Below are 24163 nucleotides of genomic sequence, written 5' to 3' on the forward strand. Positions count from 1 at the left end.
AGTATTGTGGTTTTGATCCTTCTTAGTAGATTTACAGTTCCTGTGGGACAGAAGTAGAATCTGACATTTGATATTTTTTATTTTACTAAACAAGCACTCAAAATAATAGTTTAATTATTATTTAATAGTGAACTCTTTTCCTTCATACTCCTACATAATTTAACACATGCTAATTATAATTCAGTCCATATGAATAGATAAAGCCTGAAGCTGATTAATTTCTATTATTTCATTCTTAGGTATTCAGATTATTAGTCTTAAACTTTGGAAGATTTCATCTACTCTGAGACATGGAACAAGTGTTTCATCATTTCCAACGAGATCCTACTGTGACATTCTCTCCCACTGAAGTTCGTTTGTGGGTAGAAGGTAAGATGTTCTGAGACCTCTCAGAGTCTTGTCTTTCCACTTCACTCCTCTTCTTCTTTCATGTGCTTAGTTGTCCAAATTTCAAAGAATATCCATTCATAAACACACAAAATATTTGCAGTCTTTTCAGAAGATATTTAAATATTAAAAATTTGCACCTGGAATATATAATTTAGGGTCACAAGTTTATATTTTAATAAACACATCACAAGAATAATTTCTTCATATTAATGTCTTATTGTATGGATATTGGGATTAATATATTAATTACACTTTATTTAGTATATTACTGTGTGATTTTTACAGTTAATCAGATTGATATATTATTATGGGAAGCAACCAAACATTCTAAAGTAAGGATACTAGAGGAACAGTATAGCATAATATTTAATATTTACATTTTTTACAAGAAAAAGAGTCAGTGCTCACTGATTATCATGGGCTCTGTAATGTAATATGTAAGAAAGGGGGGCATTAAATGCACTTAATTTTATTACTAATTAAAATTTATTACACTTAATTAATACTTAATTCTTATAATCTTTCAAAGCAAAGGTTATGCCTGCCTCCGTTACATGGTGTTCACATTAACAGACACACCAAGTGAATGTTTACTAATCCAAGAAAAAGGGGAGATCACAAGACTTTATCACTTTTATTTATTAGCATTAAAACATAGCTTTACTTTGGGAAAAATTGGCAGTCTTTTGTATTTTTAGCTATACAAACTCTTCTTAAGGTAATTAGTTACTATGAACCTTTGCATTATTTTTTTTTCTTTTTTCAGTGCTGAGGATTGAACCTAGGGCCTTGTGCTTGCAGCAAGCACTCTACCAACTGAGCTATATCCCCAGCCCCTGAACCTTTGCATTATTGAAGTGTTTTTTTTTTCTTTACACTGTTATAAATAGTGATTACTAAAGCTGGTTTAGCATATTCTGCTATGTTAAGTAAACATAATTAAACAATTCATAGATGAAAATAACATTATTAAAGAATTACAGTACCTTTAAAGTTTTGATTCTCTATAAACAACTTCAGTGTAATAAGATTTCTCTCACATTAAGTTGAAATGGTACAGTTATCTAGCACACTAATATGAATGAGAATTTAGTATGAAATAATTTCAGTTGTGTCAAAATTATTTTTATGCAGAACCATTTCAAATGAAGACGGAATTCTGTTTTCTTTGTTCACATTTTAGTTCTGACATATAATTTTAATGTCAAAAATTAAAACCTCTGAAGCCTATCTCACTCAGTAGTGCACAAGCAGGTGCAGTATATAAATGGAATAAAACTTGGTTCTTGCATTTGGAAGGAAATTTTAAGTTTTCCCGATTGCTATTGCTGGTTTTGTTTCTATGACTTATTGCCCTCTAGCTTCCTGACCTTGCATTTGAAATCTACTGAAAATACCACTAATGGAAGATTTATCTTTCTCTGTGGTTCCATAACACTTCATCTGCTTCTCAAAGCACTTTCTGCCTATTGTATTTGTGTGTATGTGTTTATGTGTGTACTTATGCATTTATGTATGCACATTTTGTATTTTCCTTATCAAACTGTAAGTTCTTTGAAGGCAAGAGGTACCATTGTATTTGTCTTTGTTTCTGATAGCATGCATTGCTGTGGCCTGCAAAGAATAGATGCTTAATAAATATTATTATTGACAGAATTATGAACATAATATTTACCTTTTTAATTTTTCCTGTAAAATTGCCCTTGTGGCCAGAAACTTTCAAATTGTCACACATATTTAACTTTTTCTGGGTCACATGAGCATGTTTTAGTCATCATTGTAGGATAATAAAATTCAGATAAGCATGTCATGAATTATAGGCTTCTGGTCTTAATAATTTCAATTTTCTCATCGAATATAAAATTAGAGATTCTTTACTTATCATACCAATTTGACTTACAGAAGACCTTTTCTGTGGCCAATTTAAAGGGGAAAAGCTGAGGCAAAACTAAAAATGCCAGGGGATTTGCAGGTAGATTTACGTTCGCATATCCAGGATATCATGTTTAAATTAGTTTTTCTGGAACCATTACCCTTATAATATTGTACAGTTTGAGACACAAATGTACTTTTGAAGAATGCTCTGATTTTGATACTTCTAGTGTTTAGAAAAACTAGTATGTTCATTTGTTGTTAAATAAAGGACTTTCCTAGATTCAGGTAAAATAGATGTGTGCTTTAAATTTAACAAAGGAGAAATCCTAAATCAGTTGAGAGAACATAGACTGAGAATTTGGAGACGCCATTTCTAGGCTTGATTGATCACTAAAACCGATTGCAATTCTAGATGAGCCATTTGACTTTTAGGAATCAGGTTTCTTTTTTCTCAAATTGGCAACACAGACATACATGTCTAAGAGGTGTATAGTAATGAAATGGAAAAAAATAAAATATTTTGTAAAAATTAAATACAAAATAAATTTGTGAAATGTATTTTATCATTGTTCCAATTTTATCCTATTAAAAATTAACTATTATTATGCTTGAGACATAAAGTTTGGCATACAAAATTATAGTAGCAGCAGCACAAACATATTCTCTTTATGCACCTTCTTGAATCTTACAGGTTTGTAAGATTGTTAGCTGTATCTACCTATGGATTTAAATATCATAAACCAGGTAGGTAGCTTAGAAGATGTTAATTAGGATAAAATTTTAATTTTGAGAATATTTTTTGGTCAGAAAATGATGAACTAAGCTGGGGAGCTTGCAAAATTAGAAAATTATGAAATGCCATAATGTTCATATTGTCAAAATCATAGGCTATTCAAGATGTATTTCACAGGAGAATCATGCCATTGTAGTGACTATGACAATATTGAATGTATCATTCAGTATGTGCTTTGTGATTTAAATGAAGAACTTGATAAAGGGTATAGTTAATTTTCAGTTAGAAAGAATAAGTTTTTGTTATCTGTTGTACAGAATGGTGACTATAGTTAATAATGATGTGTATTTCAAAATTGCTAAGAGTAGACTTTATATGTTCTTACCACAAAAATGGTGTTTAAGGTAATGGATATGTTAGTTTGATTTAATCATTCCACAATGTAAATAGATATCAAATATAAAAATAAAATAAAAGTCAAAATGCTAAAAAATACTTAAGAATGGTAAGTATGAAAACATTAGAAAGGACACCAATGTGATAATTATAGCTTGTTCCTTGAAGCAATTGAAAAATAAACCACATGAATTTGGGGAGGGATTAGGTATAAATCACCAGTTACAAAATCTGATGCTTTAAGAGGAGAGAACATTTTAGGGGAGGGCTAAGATTCATTCAAATGTCTCTTAAATTATTTTTTGGAGATAACTGAAAAAGTTGCAGTACAGATATAGAGACTGTTGGGGGAATAAAACCAGATGTTATTCTTTCTCTAGGTTTCTATCTTTCTATTTAAGTCTGAAGATAGGGAATTGGCCCTGATAATTTAACAGCAGGTTGAGACAGCTACTACTGTTTCTATAGCTTTGAAGCAAGGCACATAGAGTACCATGGGAATGCAGGAGAGTAATGGAATACAGGGAAATGGGATCCACCTATAACTACAACTAAGGTAGAGAAATTGTCTTTGGGAAATAAACTGGTATCGTTTTTATTCTTTTCTGAGTTTATAATCTCTTCTCTTGGTGCGTATAAAGGAGAGTTAAGTACATTGGCATTATTTAAAATCACACTATACTTAATGTTGTTTTATCTCTAATATCTCCAAAACATAGAACTAATGAAGACTAATTGAAAAATATTAGAAAATTGCTAGGTAAAACAAAATTGCAGTTTCTTTCACATACATTTACACCATCTCTACACATACCTCCTCAATTAATTCTTCTTTTTCCAATTTTTAAAAATTTTTATTTATTTATTTATTTTTGTTTTTAGGGATTGAACCCAAGGGTTCTTAACAACTGAACCACAAAATACTTTATTTGGAGACTCCCTGAATTGCTTAGGGCTTTTCTAAGTTGCTGAAGCTGACTTAGAACTTATGATCCTCCTGCCTCAGCCTCCTGAGCCATTGAGATTACAGGCGACAGCCATCACACCCCACTAATCCTTCATTTTTATTTATTTCATTTTTATTGTTTTAATTATTGTTTGGCCACAAAGCCTCTTATTATTTAAAGAACAAATCCCCAAAGCCCTCTAGTTATAGTAATAATAAGCCTATAGTCTGACGTATAATACTTATGACCAGTATAGAATTGAAAAAAATAACCATTTAGATTGCCACAAGTGAATTTTGAGATCAATTAAAATATAAACTTCTGTTTTTAAAAAAGCTATTTATTTATAACTTTTAACAAATTTAAGTTGCAAAAATGAAAATCATAAAGCACACCCATTACTCTTTACCCACATTCATGTGTTATTAACATTTTATTCCACTTACTTCATTTGTACGTACTGTCTCATTCTCTCCGCCCCAAAACTTTTTTATGGAACATTTGGAGTTATATTAGGTATATCATAATACTTCGCCTCTGAATTCTTGATGCTATATTTCCTAAGAATAATATTTTTCTTAATATATCATAGTACAGTTAGCAATAATTTTATCAACATAATTTGCCCCAAATAATTGCTATATTTTCCAAAAAATAAGAATTTTCTCACATACTATAGTATACTTATCATTGATTTTATCAAAATTATCAATTATTTCAAGTACTCTTTCATTTATAGTCCAATTTTGTGAATTGACTTCATATTCTTTTCAGTATTTTTATTCCCTTCAGCATAGCTTCCAATTTTAGATTGGATATTGCATTCAGCTGTCACCCTCTTTTAACAAAAATATTTCCATAACCTTTGTCTTTTATGATATGTACTTGGAAAAATAAATCCACCTGTTTTTTTGAAATAGAATATTCCTCATTTGGGTTTGTCGGATCTTTCCTTATGATTTGATCAAAGTTATTCCCTCTTAGCCAGAATATGGAGTAGGTGACATTGTTTCCTTCTCAGGGTACATCCTCTGGAGGCATATGATGTATATCTGCATTTTTTAAAAAGAATTTCAGCTTTTTTTTTCTAACTTTATTTTATCTAGTTTTGTATGGTGCTGAGGATCGAATCCAGTGCCTTATGCATGCTAGGCAAGCATTCCATCACTGAGCTGCAATTCCAGCCCTATACATACCTCTTATTGGTGGTGTTAATTTTGATATATTGATAATATTGCTTGACTTTGCAACAACACAGTTACTTCCTTTTTCTTCCTCTGCAAACAATAAACAGTCTGGGGGATACACTTTAAAATCATGAAATATCCTCTTTATCATTGACTCAGTATCAGTATTTTGTTATACATTGCTACCTAATAAATTATTCCAAACCTTAGTAGTTTAAAACAGTAAATATTTATGATCTCAGTTTCAGTGAGTCAGGAATTTAGCTGTGTTTTGGTTGTGTAGTTCTGGCTCAGGGTCTCTCATGAGGTTGCATTTAGGGTGTTGTATAGAAGTTGCAGTCATCTGAAGGTTTGTCTGGGCCTAGAGAATCCTCTTCTTAAATGGTTCACCTTCATGCCTGGCAAGTTAAGTGCTGGAACTGAGAATAAATCAGTAACTTGCCACATGGAATTCTCCAGAGTGCTACTTGAGTGTCTCCATAACAAGACAGCTGGCTTCCTCTAAAGAAAGCAGTGTTAGAAAGAGAGCAAGAGGAGAACAATATATCCTGTGACTTAGTCTTGGAATTCAAACACAAAAAATTGCATTTTTAAATGATATAAAAGAGTTCTATACTTAGCGTCTAATCTAGCACATGCTTTTGCAAGGGGTCATAGGAACTTTCCCTAGCATTAAAGTGGGAAGACCAAACAGTGTTTTTCTGGTGGTTTTGGAACTTCCTCAAAACTTATAGTGGCAATACATGTAAGCAAAACAACATTTGACACCCCGAGGAAGAGCTTGTAAGAACATCACTGAAGAATGCCAGGCATACTTACTATCACAAGTTTATAAGGCACATTGCCAGAGTTAAAAATTACTCTAACATTTATTTGATGCATTTTATCTGTGGAGAAAAACTGATGTTGTTTTGATTGGAATTTTGCTTTCTTGAGGTTATTCCAGACTTCTTAGTATCAGTTTCCTCTATTTAGAAAAATTATGTCAATAGAATTAAAGATAAATACTCTCACAGATGGAAGGCTTAATTATCATCTCAGTACTTTATCATATTCAAATGATCATAATCCTCAATGCTTCTTTCTTTCCATATTTGTTAGTTCTACAATTGACAAAATATAAATATTTCAGGTACACAATTGGATGATTTGATATATGTATATATTATGAAATGATCATAACAATCAAATTAATTAATATATCACCACAATTAAATGCCTTTTGTATAGATGTGTATGTCAGATTTTTTTAAAGTAGAATTTAGGATTGTGATCCATCAATCCTACTTCTGGGAATATATTAAAAGGAAATAAAATCAGTATAGTGAAGCAATATCTGTACCTCTACAGTTATTGCAGCATTATTCGCATTAGTCAAGATATAGAAACAATGTTCAGTGATAGATGAATGAACAAAGAAAATCTCTCTTCTCTCTCTCTCTCTCTCTCTCTCTCTCTCTCTCTCTCTCCCTCTTTCTCTCTCTCACACACACATACAGCAATATTATTCAGCCCCCAAAAGAAGAGATTTCTGCTATTTGCAACAAAATGGATGAATCTGGAATACATTATTGCTAAGGTAAATAAGTCAGACAAAGAAAAATACATCATCTCAGGTGTAGAATCTTAAAAAAAATAATAAATTCATAAAAGCAGAGGGTAAAATGTTGGTTTCCAGTGACTGAGGGCCAGCAAAATAGAAAAGATTTGTCAAAGTGTATAGACTTTCAGTTATGAATAATTTCTGGGCATCTAACCTATAGCATGGTGACTATAGTTAATATTACTGTATTGTTTACTTATGATGTTTCCTTGATGGTCTGCTATTTTTAACTATTTTAATAGATCTTCTTACATTGTTGGTAGACTCATATAATTTTCCAAAGTATGACAGAGTCAGTGAATTGAAAATTTTATCAAAATTCTGATCACACTAATAATATGTGGCACAATTGAGTCAAGGTATTCTTTTCATTTTGTCTAGTGTTCTCTGTTACATGGCCCCCTAAGTCCTCCTAATATATCAGGAAAATTATTAATGAAATATAAAACTACAGATCTCTAATATTTCATCTAGTTATGACAATGTATGTTTACATTATAATTTGATATTAAGAGAGCTCTATTTAAACTCAAGTAAATGCTTGCTGTTTGTTGGAATCATTAGAACATCAATCAAATTAGAGATTCACTGTTAAATGTGTTTGTGGAGGTATGTAACACAAGTCAGCTAAACTATGTTATGTCATGTTCTCAAAAATATATTTTATTGATTTAATAACAATTTTATTAGCTTATATTTATATTTACCTCATTATTAGTTAGGGCTTGATATAATTGATGGTTTTATTAATTTTAAAAATGTTAAAAGTTACTTTCATGTGAAAAATGTTTTAATAAATTCTCAGATGAAACGTCCTTATCCTTTTTAGGGAGTTGTGGAATTCCTCTGGATAATTTCGAGCTTATTTTTTATTCCTTTTACTACCTTCTCATTATACCTCTACTTTTTATCATTTCTTATTCCAATTTTAGTTAATGGTCTAGTCATTGGTTGTATCACATAAAGGAAAATCTAAAGTAAGTATTATTGAAGCCATAGGCATTTGAAATTTTAAATATTGAGGTTGTATTATGTTAAACAACTAGACCACACTTAGATTTTCAAGGATATCATAGAGAGAATTAGTTCTCAAAAATTTTATTCGGGCTGGGGATATAGCTCAGTTGGTAGAGTGCCTGCCTCGCAAGCACAAGGCCCGAGGTTCAATCCCTAGCACTGCAAAAAAAAAAAAAAAAAATTTATTCATCAGTCTTTTCCTAAACTGTAAAACAATAAATCCTTTGACCTAAGTACCTCTAAAATCTCAATTCAAAGTAAAGATTTATTTTACAAAGTTTACAAAAATATATTCATAAATTTTATTTCTTCTGTAGGGCAGGATATAGTGGGATATAATTAGGATGATGTAATATTTTATAATAAATCCCAGGCTGTATAAAGCAAAAAGCATAAGGAGCAGATTAGTTTTCTGGGTACTACTATTTCAACTGGATAGAAAGAGGTCAACTTGTTTTCATTTACAATGTTTGTTGATTTATTGACTAATAGTAAAGATGAAGCTAACATCTAAACCTTTGATAATACAGTACAATACATAAAATTACCACTTAGTTATTTCCATATATCCTGATCCAGATTTATTAGAACAATTTATTTACCTTCAGATCGTAAATTGGGTCCTTGCAGAATTGGCTTAGCTCTCAGAGTTCAATACACTTGTTTTATTTAAGTTTACAAGTTTCAGTGACCTACAATAGTGCATAGAAGATGACCTCTTAATCAGTTAATGTACTCAAATCCGAACCCATTTAAAAATCTGATGAGAGCAATAGACTGCTTTAAAATGTAAATATCCACTCTATTTTGCATTTAATGTCTACTGAATAGTTTCTAAACTAAGATATTAAGCCAAAAAATCTCAATGTATGTTGAGCAGCTCTTTGGCCCTCTTATTCTCTAAATTCTTCCACACGTCTAACATGTTGCTTCTATTCAGGGCAACTAAACAATCTCTTCTAAATAGGAAGTTAGAATTGAATATCATGTGTAAAAGCATGAAGGTATAAAGTCTAGAACCAGTGCCCAACATGAAGAGCCAATTCCTCTATCAGTTTTTGAAGTTACTAGGCGATTAATATAACATACAGATATATATCTGCAATTTTGTAACAGTGGTAGTTCCCTCTAATTTGAAATAATTTGCTAAGAATTTTTGTTGTTTCAATCAATTCCATTTTGACTCTTTGAGGACTTCCAATTTTTCCTTGAGTGAGTGATGAGAAAATGGTTCCATTTACAATAATTCCTATATCTCAATTTAGTTTTCTTCCAAGAAAGGTCATACACTGAACAAATACTGCTATTGGTCAATGGAAAGTTTGATATTATGAGGCTTCTGTATTCCACCCACATAACATGACCTTAACAATCATGAGCTTCTGAATTTTTGAGAAAGCTAAGTTGGTGATCTTAATTCATTTCTGCTAATCACTTGTTTCTAAAAGGACTGAGAATATCTTAATATTAGGTTTTAAAATTGAGTAGTGAGCCCCTAATGAAATGAAACATAATTATTTCAATCCAATTTATGTACACACCTTTTGAACCCATGTTTTCCTTGATTAATGAAAGAAACCAGAGGTTTCTTTTTTGTTTATTTTGTTTAAACTAGACTTTATTTTACAGTAGTTTTAGGTTCATACAAAATTGAGAAAAAAGTACAGAGTTCACGCAAATTCCTCACAACACAGCCTTCCCCTATCCACATCTTGTACCACAGTGGTACATTGTTACAACTAATGAACCAAAATTGACATATCATTATCAAGCAAAGCCCATGGTTTGCATTGGGATGCACTCTTGATGTGGCACATTTTATAGGTTTTGATACATCTAAAATTACCACTGTGCAGCTGGAGGAGGAGGATCACAGGGTCAAAGCCAGACTCAGCAACTTAGTAAGGCACTAAGCAACTCAGTGAAACCCTGTCTCTAATTAAAATATAAAAGAGGGTTGGGGATGTGGCTCAGTGATTACGCACTACTGGATTCAATTCCCAGTACCAAAAAAAGAGAAAAAAAAACTACTATTTGCAATTATAATATCATGTAGAATAATTTCTTTGAGATATAACCACTTTTCATTCTGCCTGTTCATCTCTCCCTTGATATTGAATTTCAAATTTCACCTGTCATTGCTGGCACATAGAAAGTGACTTTTCTATGGTAACCTTGTAACCATGTAAACATGTAGTCATGTATTACCTCCATTAAATTTCATTGACAATTTTTTGTATTTTTCTACAGAGATGAACATGCAATACATGAACAGATTATCTTAATATTTCCCTCCAAATATTTATGCATTTTGCACCTTTTCCTTTAATTTCATTAGCTAGGACTTCTAGTATAATGTTGAAAAAGAATGATGAAAATATACATTCTTCACTTGTTCCTGAACGTGAAAGGAGTGCTTCAATTTCTCACCATTAAATATGTTAGCTGAAGATATTTTGTAAATTTTGTCAAAGTGAAGATACTCCCCTTTATTCCTAGTTTGCTCCTAGCTTTTATCATGAATTACTGTAGGATGCTGTCAAAAGATTGTTCTACTTCTGTTGAGGAAGTAATCATGATTTTTTTCTAGTTAGCCTATTGATGAGATTGATTACAATAATTGATTTTTAAAAATTGAACCAGACTTGCATACCTGAGATCCCTTTTGATTTTGGTGTGGAATTGACAATATATAGTTTTGTATTGGATTTACTGATTTTGCTAATGCATTATTACCTCTATGTTTATGATAGATATTGGTCTTTAGTTTTCTTTTAGTGTGATGATTTTATCTGACTTTGGTGTTAGGGTAATGCTGACTTCAAAAACATTTATGGAAGGAGTAAGGAAGTATTCCCCCTGCTTCGGTCTTTTGTTATTTATAGAGAATTGGCATGATCTTCCCTTAAGTGTTTGGTAGAATTTACAAGTGCACTCCTCAGGGTCTGGTGATTTCTATCTCGGTTATTTCTATTTTGGAGATGTCTATCAGAAGGTTGTTAAATATAGACTGAATTTATTTCATAGATATAAACCTACTCAAACTATTTCTTCTTGTGTGAGTGTTTGTAGATTGTGTCCTTTAAAGATTTGCTCCATTTGATCTAGGTTACCAAATCTGTGGGCATATAATTGTTCATAGTATTTGTTTATTATCTTTTAAAATTCCTGGGAGCTGTTTTGATGACCCCTCTTTCATTTAAGATATTAGTAGTTAGTGTCTTTTTCTTTCTCTGTCTAGTTAGAGGCTTTTAAGTTTATTGGTCTTTTTAAGAAATATCAATTTTTGCTGTTGATTTCTTGTCTCCAGTTTTACTGATTTCTGTTCTTTCATTATTTTTTCTGCTTGTTTTGAATTTAATTTACTCTTCTTTTTTAGTTTCCTAAGATTATATTATTTCATTTAGATTGTGTATATATATATACACACAATTCAAAACCATACATTCTCTTAAAGCATGATTTTCATTGCATTCCCACAAATTTTGGTAATTTTTTAAAATTTTATTTTGTTCAAAGTATTTTAAAATTACTCTTCAAATATCTTCTTAGACCCACTTGTGATCTAGAACTGTGCTTTTTTATCTGGAAGCATTTTGAGATTTTTCAGATATATTTCTGTTATTGATTTCTATTTTAATTCTATTTTAGTTACAAAACAGACATTGTATGATTTTTATGCTTTTGAATTTGGTAATGTATGCCTTATGGCCAATAGTGTGGTCTCTTTCTTGGTGTTTCATGGGTACTTGAGAAGAATGAGTATTTTGCTGTTGTTCAGTGAATTAACTCAATAGATTTCCTTTGTATCCAGTTGATTGATGAAGTTGTTGAGTTTAACTAGGTTCTTCCTGATTTTCTGCCTGGAATGGCTCTTTCCATTCCTGGTACAAGGGTTTTTAACATTGCTATCAGCAGCCTAATCCAGGCACCCTGTCTGTATTCTGACTGGCTGGGTCCCCTCATCCTTACTTAGATGTCCACCTGCATAAGAAATAGGCAAAATTTGGAAAAGGAAAAAAGGAACTTTATGAAGTTTGATCAAACCTGGAAGAAACAGTTAAATTGTGTATCCTATTGCCACACAGAAGCAGTTACAATTTATAGAAACAAAAGCAGATGATATGCATATATAGATATAGTTGTCTTGAGGAGGAGCAAATTGGGACAAAATGTAGGTCATATGCAAAATTTGTTATCCTGTATTAGACAGGATGGAGAGAGAGGGCAGCTCTCTGCTCTCCCACTTCTTTGGATTCAGTCAGAAAAGTGGGTTGTAGCTGTTCAGCTTTAACTCTCATTAGAAAGAACTTCCTTATTTCAGAGAGGGGGGGGTCTTTCAAATTCAGCCTGTTTCAACAGCTCCAACTGTATTAGTGGATTCTATTTTCTTTTCTTTTCTTTTTTGTTCCCTCCCTCCCCCTTTCTTTCTTTCCACTGAGTTACATCACTAGCCCTTTCTTTTTTCTTTTTTTTATTGTAAACAAATGGGATACATGTTGTTTATGTTGTTTCTCTGTTCGTACATGGCCCTTTCCAATATTTATTTTGAGATAGGACCTTGCTAATTTGTTGAGGCTAGTCTCAAACTGGAGATTCTTCTGCCTTAGCCTGAATAACTGGGAATAGAGTCTTTTGTCACTGTGCTGGGCATTACTTATTATTTTCTGTCAGCTTTCACCTAACATATTTTTATGCTCTGTTGTGGGCATGCACGTGTTAAGGATTGTTGTCTTCTCAATTTACTCCTTTATCATATTATTATCCCACTTTTTATGCCTGATTATATTCTTTGCTCTTTGTCAGTTCTGTCTGAAATCGTACAGCTACCTCTGCATTATTTTGATTGATGTTAGCATGGTATATCTCTTCCACAACTTCACATTTAATCTACCTATTTCTTTTTTTTTTTTTATGCGGTGCTGGGGATTGAACCCAGGGCCTTGTGCTTGCGAGGTAAGCACTCTACCAACTGAGCTACATCCCCTGCCTTACGTAGTTCTTTACATTTAAATTTTTTATAGACAAAATCATGTCTTATTTTTTGATCCACCTTGATAGTCTGTGTCTTAATTGGTGTTTTCAGTTTTGGGTATATTTGAACTGATATCTCCCACACTTGTTCTTTTCTGTACATTGTCTTTGTTATTTTCTTCCCCTTTTTTCTAACTTGGTGATTGTCTTTGAATATTTTGCATAATTCAATTTTCTATTGTTTCTTAGCCTATTAATTATACTCATTTTTATTTATTTTTAACATTTCCAATCCATTTCTATAGAATTAGTAAAAGTTTGTAAAAGTAATTCACAAATAGTCCAGGTCTGTTTCAAATAACACTACACTGTTTGACATGTAGTGCAATACTTTATAAAAACCAAGTACCATAACACCTTCCTCCATGTCTTGCATCATTGCTGTATTTTATTTCACTTTTACTTAGGCTATAGTCATGGAATAAATTTTTGCTATTACTTTGTGTAAAATTTTGTCTTTTAAATCAATTAAGAATGATCAAAATAAAGTATTTCTTTATCATAATTGTCCACTTCTCCATTGATGTTCTTTATTGATGTCTCTTTTTTTTTGTGGGTCCAAATTTCTGACCCACATAATTTTTCCTCTTTCTGAAAACCATCCTTTAACATTTCTTGCAAGGCAGTCCACTAGGAATCTATTCCCTCATTTTGTATGTGTGTGTAATAAAGTCTTATTTCCTTTCTCTTTGAATGCTAATTTCATAGGCTAAAACATTCTAGTTTGCTCTTAAGGTATTTTGTTATACTTTTCTTATTGATTTGTAGTTTGATATCATTTTTGTTGAAAAACATACTTTATAAGTTTTAAATTATTTTAAAATGTTGTTTTTTTATGATTCTAAATATGTTCCATCTTAGCGTATGTATCAGGAACACTTGAAAAGAATGTATAACTCTTGCTTTCCATGGGACTTTCAGGAAATTTAGATTAACACTTGTTGGTTGATGATATTATTGAGTTGTCCTTTAAGTGAATTATTGTCTACATATTTTATTGCTTGCTGGGAACAGTATGCTGAAATTAATAACTATAATTTTTGCTTTTTAAAAAATCTGTCTTTTATAAGTTTCTTGAAAGGTAGATATACTGCCAACTATTTATCTAAATTTTTGTCATCTGAGAAAGTCACTTACCTATTCTTGAAGGATAATTTTGTAGGGTAAAAAAAAATGTAGTTTGATGTTGAATTTTTGGCTCAAATCTTAAATATATCACCCTACCCTCTTTTTACTTGCATTGTTTCTTAGGAGAAGATGAATGTAATTTTTACATTTATTCCTCTATAGTTCAGCTTTTTAAAAAATTCTGGTATCTTCCATAATCTTTGCTTTGTCTTTGTTTTTCTGCAGTTTAGCTATATGACTAGTCATTTATTTATTGGTTTTGATTTGCTTTGTTCTTGACATTTATTCTTCCAATGGTTGTTTAAGCTTTCTGAATTTGCTGTTTGGTTTATGACATTAACTGGTGGATATTTTCAGTCATTATTTTTTGAAACATTGCTTTTGTTTCTCACCTCTTTTTTTCCTTCACATAACCCAATTGTAAAAACTATACATTAACTGTTGTCCCACTATTCTTAGACATTCATATGTTTTTCAAAACATTTTTCTAGTCTTTTATTTTCAGTTTTGGAAGTTTACATGGTTATATCATCAATGTCTGGGATACTCTCCTCAGTTGTTTTAAGACTACTAATGGGTTTATCAGTATCAATCATTATTTGTTACAGTTTTATGTCTAACACTTATTCTGATTCTTTCTTAGAATTCTGTCTCTCTTCTAATATTACTCTTCTGTTCTTGTATGTTGTCTATTTTTTCCACTTGAGCATTTAGTGTTTTCATCATAGTTGTTTTAAATTCATGATCCAATAATTCTAACAACCAAGCCATATCTGCTTGTTTTTGATAATTGCTGTCTTTTCTAGTTGTGATTTTTACCTGTTTAGTATATATTATAATTTTTGTTGAAGCTTGAAATGATGTATTACATCAAACATCTCTAGTAATTATGGTTTTAGTGATGTGCTGGTAGGTTTTGAGTGAAAAGGAAGCATTTTATAGTCCTATGATAAGTTCTTAGGTTTTGGCGACCCTATGGCCTTTCGCTATGACCTTCAGAAGCTCTTTTAATTTTTCTCGTCTTTGGTGGGATAGTATGGGTAGCAGGGGCTGGAGTTTTGTATTTCTTTTCCTATGTGAGGAAGGCTTGAACATACTGAAGTAGTGTCTTGTTTTTGTGAAGTGAATTATGTTCCTATACATCCCCGATGGATTAGCTCCTTGGCATATTTTCTGTTGCTATAATAAAATATCTGAGATTGTTTAATTTATAAGCAATAGAACTTCATTTGCCTCATGGTTCTGGAGGGAAGATCAAAAAATTGGCATTAGCATCTGGCAAGGGCTTTAACGTTGTATCAACGCATAGTGAAAGGCAGAAGGACATGTGAGCAAGGAAGACAGAGTAAAGGGGCCACATTTATCCTTCTTCGAGGTATATGTTTCCACAAAAAAACTAACTCAGTTCCGTGACAAGGGCCTTAATTCATTCATTAAGGATAAGTCATACTATCGCAATAGTAATTAGATTTGAACTTGTGTTTTAGAAGGACTATTCAAACCATAGGCTCTGGTACAGTAGTTTCTCCTTCTTTCATGTGCTAACCACATAGTCTACCACTGACTTATATCCCCAGTCCAGTAGCTTCAGTTGGAGGCAGGCCTTGTTTAGAACAGAGTTATCTGGTTTATTTCAAAATGCTTACTTCTTACCTACCTATTGCAGGAAGCATGAGGGGATTTTTCTTTGATATTCATTGTGAGAACCTGATAGTGCTCCAGGTAACAAGGTGAAACTTAAAAAAGTTTGGGACTCCCACTTTGAATGGATCTCCATCCAGCAACTCATAAATTATGCTTTAGGTTTTCCTACTCTAGCACTTGTTCCCATTAAGGGTTTTGTTCATGGGTTTTTGCTCTGGTAGATTGTGATTCTCTTTATCTCTCGTTTATTTTCTTCAATTCAGGAGACAATCATTTGCCATATGAATTTGACAAATCCAAAAGAATTGATGATTTTTTTCAGTTTGTTCAAATTTTTACTTTTCTGTTAGGATGTAATAATAACTTCTAAATTCCTTATATGCCAGATTGGAACCTAGAAGACTTTCAAGGTTCAGATTTTTAATTTTAGTGAAATGGGGTGAAGAGTAGGTTTGGTGCAACTTTATTTTTTTTTATTGTATACAAATGGGATACATGTTGTTTCTCTATTTGTACATAGAGTCAAGGCATACCATTTGTGTAATCATACGTTTACATAGGGCAATGATGTTTTTTTTCCCTTCCCCCCACTCCTCCCACCACTTTTTTCCCTCTATACAGTCCTTCTTTCCTTCATTCCTACTGCTCTCCTTATCCCTAACCCTAAACCTAACCCTAAACCTAATGCTAACCCCTCCCACCCCCCATTATATGTCCTCATCCGCTTATCAGCGAGATCATTCTTCCTTTAGTTTTTTGAGATTGGCTTATCTCACTTAGCATGATATTCTCCAATTTCATCCATTTGCCTGCAAATGCCATAATTTTATCATTCTTCATTGCAGAGTAATATTCCATTATATATATATGCCACAGTTTCTTTATCCATTCATCAACTGAAGGGCATCTAGGTTGGTTCCACAATCTGGCTATGGTGAATTGAGCAGCAGTGAACATTGATGTGGCTGTATCTCTGTAGTATGCTGATTTAAGTCCTTTGGGTATAGGCCAAGGAGTGGGATAGCTGGGTCAAATGGTGTTTCCATTCCAAGTTTTCTGAGGAATCTCCACACTGCTTTCCAGAGTGGCTGCACTAATTTGCAACCCCACCAGCAATGTATGAGTGTTCCTTTTTCACCCCATCCTCGCCAACACCTATTGTTGCTTGTATTCTTGATAATCGCCATTCTAATTGGGGTGAGATGAAATCTTAGGGTAGTTTTGATTTGCATTTCCCTTATTACTAGGGATGTTGAACATTTTTTCATATATCTGTTGATTACTTGTACATTTTCTTCTGTGAAGTGTCTGTTCATTTCCTTAGCCCATTTGTCAATTGGATTATTTGTATTCTTGGTGTAGAGTTTTTTGAGTTCTTTATATATTCTGGAAATTAGCGCTCTATCTGAGGTATGGTTGGCAAAGATATTCTCCCACTCTGTAGGCTCTCTCTTCACATTTCTGATAGTTTCTGTGCTGAGAGAAAGCTTTTTAGTTTGAATCTATCCCAGTTGTTGATTCTTGCTTTTATTTCTTGTGCTATGGGAGTCCTGCTAAGGAACTCTGATCCTAAGCCAACAAGTTGAAGATTTGGACCTACTTTTTCTTCTATAAGATGCAGGGTCTCTGGTCTCATTCCAAGGTCCTTGATCCATTTTGAGTTGAGTTTTGTGTAGGGTGAGAGATAGGGGTTTAATTTCATTCTATTGCATATGGTTTTCCAGTTTTCCCAGCACCATTTGTTGAAGAGGCAATCTTTTCTCCATTGCATATTTTTGGAACCTTTGTCTAGTATGAGAAAATTGTATTTATTTGGGTTTGTGTCCATGTCCTCTATTCTGTACCATTGATCTACCTGTCTATTTTGGTACCAATACCATGCCGTTTTTGTTACTATTGCTTTGGCTATTCTAGGTTTTTTATTCTTCCAGATGAATTTCATAATTGCTTGCTCTATTTCTGCAAGGTACATCATTGGGATTTTAATTGGAATTGCATTGAATCTGTATAGCACTTAAGGTAGTATAGCCATTTTGACAATATTAATTCTGCCTATCCAGGAACATGGGAGATCTTTCCATCTTCTAAGGTTTTCTTTAATTTCTTTCTTTAGTGTTCTGTAGTTCTCATTGTAGAGGTCTTTCACCTCTTTTGTGAGATCGATTCCCAAGTATTTTATTTTTTTCGAAGCTATTGTGAATGGGGTAGTTTTCCTAATTTCTCTTTCTGAAGATTTATCACTTATGTATAAAAAATACATTGGATTTATGAGCATTGATCTTGTAACCTGCTACTTTACTAAATTCACTTATGAGTTCTAGAAGTTTTCTGGTGGAATTTTCAGGTTCCTCTAAATATATAATCATATCATCAGCAAACAGGGATAGTTTGAGTTCTTCTTTTCCTATTCGTATCCCTTTAATATCTTTGGTTTGTCTGATTGCTCTGGCTAGAATCTCAAGGACGATGTTGAATAGAAGCGGTGAAAGAGGGCATCCCTGCCTTGTTCCAGTTTTTAGGGGGAACACTTTCAGTTTTTCACCATTTAGAATGATATTGGCCATGGGGTTAGCGTAGATTGCCTTTATAATGTTAAGGAATGTTCCCACTACCCCAATTTTTTCTAGTGTTTTGAGCATGAAGCGATGCTGTATTTTATCAAATGCTTTTTCTGCATCTATTGAAATAATCGTGTGATTCTTAACTTTAAGTCTGTTGATATGGTGAATGACATTTATTGATTTCCGAATGTTGAACCAACCTTGCATCCCTGGGATAAAACCCACTTGATCGTGGTGCACTATCTTTTTAGTATATATTTGTATGCGATTTGTTAAAATTTTGTTGAGAATTTTTGCGTCGATGTTCATTAAGGATATTGGTCTGAAATTTTCTTTCCTCGATGTGTCTCTGTCTGGTTTAGGTATCAGGGTGATATTGGCTTCATAGAACGAGTTTGGGAGAGTTCCCTCCTCTTCTATTTCATGGAATAGTTTGTGGAGTATTGGAATGAGCTCTTCATTAAAGGTTTTGTAGAACTCGGCTGAGAACCCATCTGGTCCTGGACTTTTCTTTGTTGGTAGGTTTCTGATGACCTCTTCTATTTCATTGCTTGAAATTGGTTTATTTACGTTGTGTATGTCCTCCTCGTTCAATTTAGGTAATTCATATGTCTCTAGAAATTTGTTGATGTCTTCGAGGTTTTCTGTTTTGTTGGAGTATAGATTTTCGAAATAGCTTCTAATTATGTTTTGTATTTCACTTGTGTCTGTTGTGATGTTCCTTGTTCATTCCGAATTTTAGTAATTTGAGTTTCTCCCTCTTTCTCTTTGTTAGTGTGGCTAAGGTTTATCAATTTTATTTATTTTTTCAAAGAACCAACTATTTATTTTGTTAATTTTTCCAATTGTTTCTTTTGTTTCAATTTCGTTGATTTCGGCTCTGATTTTAACTATTTCCTGTCTTCTACTACTTTTGGTATTGGTCTGCTCTTCTTTTTCTAGTGCTTTGAGCTGTAGTGTTAAGTCGTTTGTTGATTTCTACTTCTTTTTTTGAATGCGCCCAATGAAATAAATCTTCCTCTAAGTACTGCTTTCATAGTGTCCCAGAGATTTTGATATGATGTGTCTTTGTTCTCCTTTACTTCTAATAATTTTTTTATTTCCCTCTTGATGTCTTCTGTTATCCATTCATCATATAATAGTGTATTATTTAATCTCCAGGTATTGGAGAAGTTTCTGTTTTTTATTCTGTCATTTATTTCTAATTTCAATCCATTATGATCTGATAGAGTACAAGGTAGTATCTCTATCTTCTTGTATTTGCTAACAGTAGCTTTGTGGCATAAAATATGATCTATTTTAGAGAAGGATCCATGTGCTGTTGAGAAGAAAGTGTATTCGTTCTTTGTTGGATGGTATATTCTATATATGTCCGTTAAGTCTAAATTGTTGATTGTGTTGTTGAGATCTATAGTTTCTTTATTCAATTTTTGTTTGGATGATCTATCCAGTGGTGAGAGAAGTGTGTTAAAATCGCCTAGTATTATTGTGTTGTGGTCTATTTGATTGCTGGAATTGAGAAGGATTTGTTTGACGTACGTGGATGAGCCAATGTTCGGGGCATAGATATTTATGATTGTTATGTCTTGCTGATTTATGCTTCCCTTAAGCAGCATGTAATGTCCTTCTTTATCCCTTCTGACTAGTTTTCGTTTGAAGTCCACATTATCTGAGATGAGGATGGATACTCCAGCTTTTTTGCTGTGTCCGTGTGCATGGTGTGTTTTTTCCCATCCTTTCACCTTTAGTCTATGGGTGTCTCTTTCTATGAGATGAGTCTCTTGCAGGCAGCATATTGTTGGATTTTTCTTTTTAATCCAATCTGCCAGTCTGTGTCTTTTGATTGATGAATTCAGGCCATTAACATTCAGGGTTATTATTGTGATATGATTTGTATTCCCAGTCAATTGACTCATATTTGTTTTTGACATGATTTGGTTTCTCCTTTATTTGGCTATTCCTTTAGGCTAGCGCCTCCTGTTGCTGATTTGCATCGTTGTGTTTCATCTCTTCCTCATGGAATATTTTGCTGAGAATGTTCTGTAATGCTGGCTTTCTTTTTGTAAATTCCTTTAGCTTTTGTTTATCATGGAAGGATCTTATTTCATCGTCAAATTTGAAGGTAAGTTTTGCTGGGTATAAGATTCTTGGTTGGCATCTGTTTTCTTTCAGGGTTTGGTAAATGTTGTTCCAGGCCCTTCTAGCTTTTAGGGTCTGGATTGAAAAATCTGCTGATATCCTTATTGGTTTCCCTCTGAATGTAATTTGATTCTTTTCTCTCGTGGCCTTTAAAATTCTATCTTTATTTTGTATGTTAGGTATTTTCATAATAATGTGCCTTGGTGTGGGTCTGTTGTAATTTTGTATGTATGGAGTTCTATAAGCCTCTTGTACTTGGTTTTCCATTTCATTCTTCAGATTTGGGAAATTTTCTGTTATTATTTCATTGAATAGATTGTTCATTCCTTTGGTTTGTTTCTCTAAGCCTTCCTCAATCCCAATAATTCTTAAATTTGGCCTTTTCATGATATCCCATAATTCTTGTAGATTCTGCTCATGATTTCTTACCATCTTTTCTGTTTGGCCCACTTTGCTTTCAAGATTAAATAATTTGTCTTCAATGTCTGAGGTTCTGTCTTCCAGGTGTTCTATCCTATTGGTTATGCTTTCTATGGAGTTTTTAACTTGGTTTATTGTTTCCTTCATTTCAAGGATTTCAGTTTTTTTTTTTTCAGTATCTCTAACTCTTTATTGAAATGATCTCTTGCTTCCCGTATTTGGTCTTTTAACTGTTGATTGGTGCGATCATTTAATGCCTGCATTTGCTCTTTCATCTCCTTCTTCAATGCCTGCATTTGCTCTTTCATCTCCTCATTAGCTTCCCTGATCGTTTTAATTACGTACATTCTGAACTCCCTTTCTGACATTTCTTCTGCTGTGCTGTCATTGGGTTTTATTGATGTAGTATCTAGGTTTGTTTGGGACATTTTCTTCCCTTGTTTTCTCATATTGGTCAGCTGTCAGTGGAACCCTGAGATATTACAGTTTTCCGCTATTGGCTTACAGTGTCCTGGTAGATTTCCAGTGTATCACCTCCCAGCCTTCAGTAGCCTGATGTCTTGGAGGAATCTGATAATGCAGCACATCCAAAGAAAACTGCCCCTAGCCCCCTACTGGTTCCACGGTTTGGAACTGGCTCTGTGCGGAAAGGCTCTCACTGTGGGCCTGCACCGTGCAGCTGGCCTTGTGGGAGTAGCCCACTGCCGGAGTGTGCAAGGCTACCTTGGAAGACTCTAGCTGCCCTGCCCGGCCCCGATAAGCCACCTCTATCTGGGCCTGCCGCCCGGGCCGAGCTTTACCCAGTGGGCAGACTCACCTGTGGCTCTATTTCAGTCCGAGTCTCTCAATGCCTCCCCTTCTTAACTCCTGGGTTCTGGAGCGACTGGGGTGCAGTCACCCTCTAGGCCGCCATCCTGGATCGCCCGGGTCTGGTGCAACTTTAAATATTCAAATGTCAAACCTGAACAGAGCTGTATGTATAAATTCCTTGTAGATCCTTATAGCTTGTGGTCACATTCCTTTTGTTCATTACTGAATGAAGTATTGTCTAAAATCTGAAATATAAGAAGATAAAGTTTTATTTGATGCTTGGGGTTTGCATTTGTTCTCATTCATCTTCAGTGAGAAAGATATAAAATAATAGGTAATTCAGGTTGCATTGATTCAACGTAGAATAATTATACATTTAGTTTAAAGGTGTTAATATGTATTTCCCTCATTTCTGCCATGCTAGAGAGCTGGTGGGCAAGAGGGCCAAGAACTGCTGAGAAAGTGCTGCTGCTGGCATTGGTTGCGATCTTCAGTATTCCCATCACATAATTCCTAGTAAACCTTTGGAATTTTTGCTTTAATTAATTCACTACTTGTATTATGACTGCTTGACATTACCTGTGAATATTCCTAATTTCTTAAAGTGTTGGTACCATCTCTGTTTCAATACTTTTTGTTTGATCAGCTCCCATGCCTGGGGAATATGGCATGTATGGTATTAACTTCCTATGAGGAAAATTTCTCAATTGCATAGAACTGTTGTTGAGGAGGTAGAAATATAAAATATAAACTTTTATTCATGATGTTATGTGAAATTTTTACACTTCTTAAATACAAAATAGCTTTCAGGTATTTATGGGAATTTGACTATTTATATTCCAAAGCAGAGATTTACCTAGTATTTTCCAACTAAGAAGCTAATATTCACATAGGCTATGATGTTGGTATTCACATGGTACAATAGAACATCAACTTGAATTCAGTGAAAAAGGTGCTTGTTTGACATTTAGAGTCTTTTCAGTCTGAAGATATTTGAGTTTTAAATTGGTATAGATTATGCCTTCCATCTGGAAGCAGTGCCTTATAAAATAATGATTTTCAGTATAATTAATAGAGACTTATTTCTGATGGGATGTTTATACCTTAAATAAACATTTTAAGATATTTTAAAATAAATAGGTAATATATATTGTGTACTGAGAAAATGTGAAGAAGGAAAAATAAGAAAGTAATAATTATCTGTAGGCTCTACAGTCCCACTCTTGAGAGACAATTTCTGTATATTTATTTAGATAATTTTATTTGCATAAATATATGAAATTATATCATTTTCCTTTTACAACACTGGGTGATTCATGTATCATCTTCAGGATTCTAGGCATTACCTTATAATTTATTTGTAAAGCATGTGATTTAATCCCAGCAGTAACTGAATAAAAAATTAAAGGCTATTTTTGGGGAGTATATATAGAGTGACTATATTGACTTCCTTGTGAATTAGGTATCAAATTCATCATGGAAACATCATTTATTAAATGGATCAAAAATTAACAAATCTATTTTTTACTATTATTTACACATGAACTCATTCAATATGAATTTCTCTAGCATAAGCAATATACAGAACACTGTTTGGTACTGAAGGTGATTCAGGGATACATCAAATGACATTTTACTATTGAACTTCATTTCAATACTGATTATTCCAAGAAAGAATAACATTCTCAGGGAAATACTATTTAAATTATTCAAATGCCAATAAACTCTTCTCAGATTCTGTACTAATGGTCATCTATACTCATGAACATTTTATATCATGTGAGTTATTAAAAAATGGAGATAATACTAAAAGGTAAAAGCTAATTCTGGGGTCGAGCGTAAGGCCAAACAACTACTCTTAGTGGTATATGTGAGCACACTTACGCATTAACTCCAGCCCCCAAAATATACCTCCAAAACCCATTTGCTAAAAGCTTGGTCATCAGCATGGTACTATTAGTGGCGGGTGCTACAAGAAATGGGACCTACTGGAAGGTCTTCAGGTCACTAGGGCATACCCTTATAGGTGATTCTAGGAAATCTGTCCCTTTCTCCTCTTGTTCTTATTTTCAGGTCAGAGCTTTGCTTGACCATATGCTCCCTACTGTGATTTATTATGTCTCAACAGGCCCAAATCAAGGAGCCAACCAACCAAGGACTGAAACCACAAAACTGTGGCCACAGTAAACCTTTTAACTTTACACAATGATTATTTCAGGTATTTGTTATAGTAATACATATGTGAGTGTGCACACATACACATACACATACACAGGAAA

At 33.2% G+C, this 24163-nt stretch overlaps 1 pseudogene; it reads left to right on the plus strand.

Moving 5' to 3' along the window:
* The first annotated feature begins 290 nt into the window (after window positions 1–290).
* LOC124971526 (mitochondrial genome maintenance exonuclease 1-like) overlaps window positions 291–24163 on the plus strand; it is a 182892-nt pseudogene continuing 159019 nt past the window's right edge.

The sequence above is a fragment of the Sciurus carolinensis genome, chromosome X, assembly GCF_902686445.1.
Source record: "Sciurus carolinensis chromosome X, mSciCar1.2, whole genome shotgun sequence".
NCBI classification, from domain to species: Eukaryota; Metazoa; Chordata; class Mammalia; order Rodentia; family Sciuridae; genus Sciurus; species Sciurus carolinensis.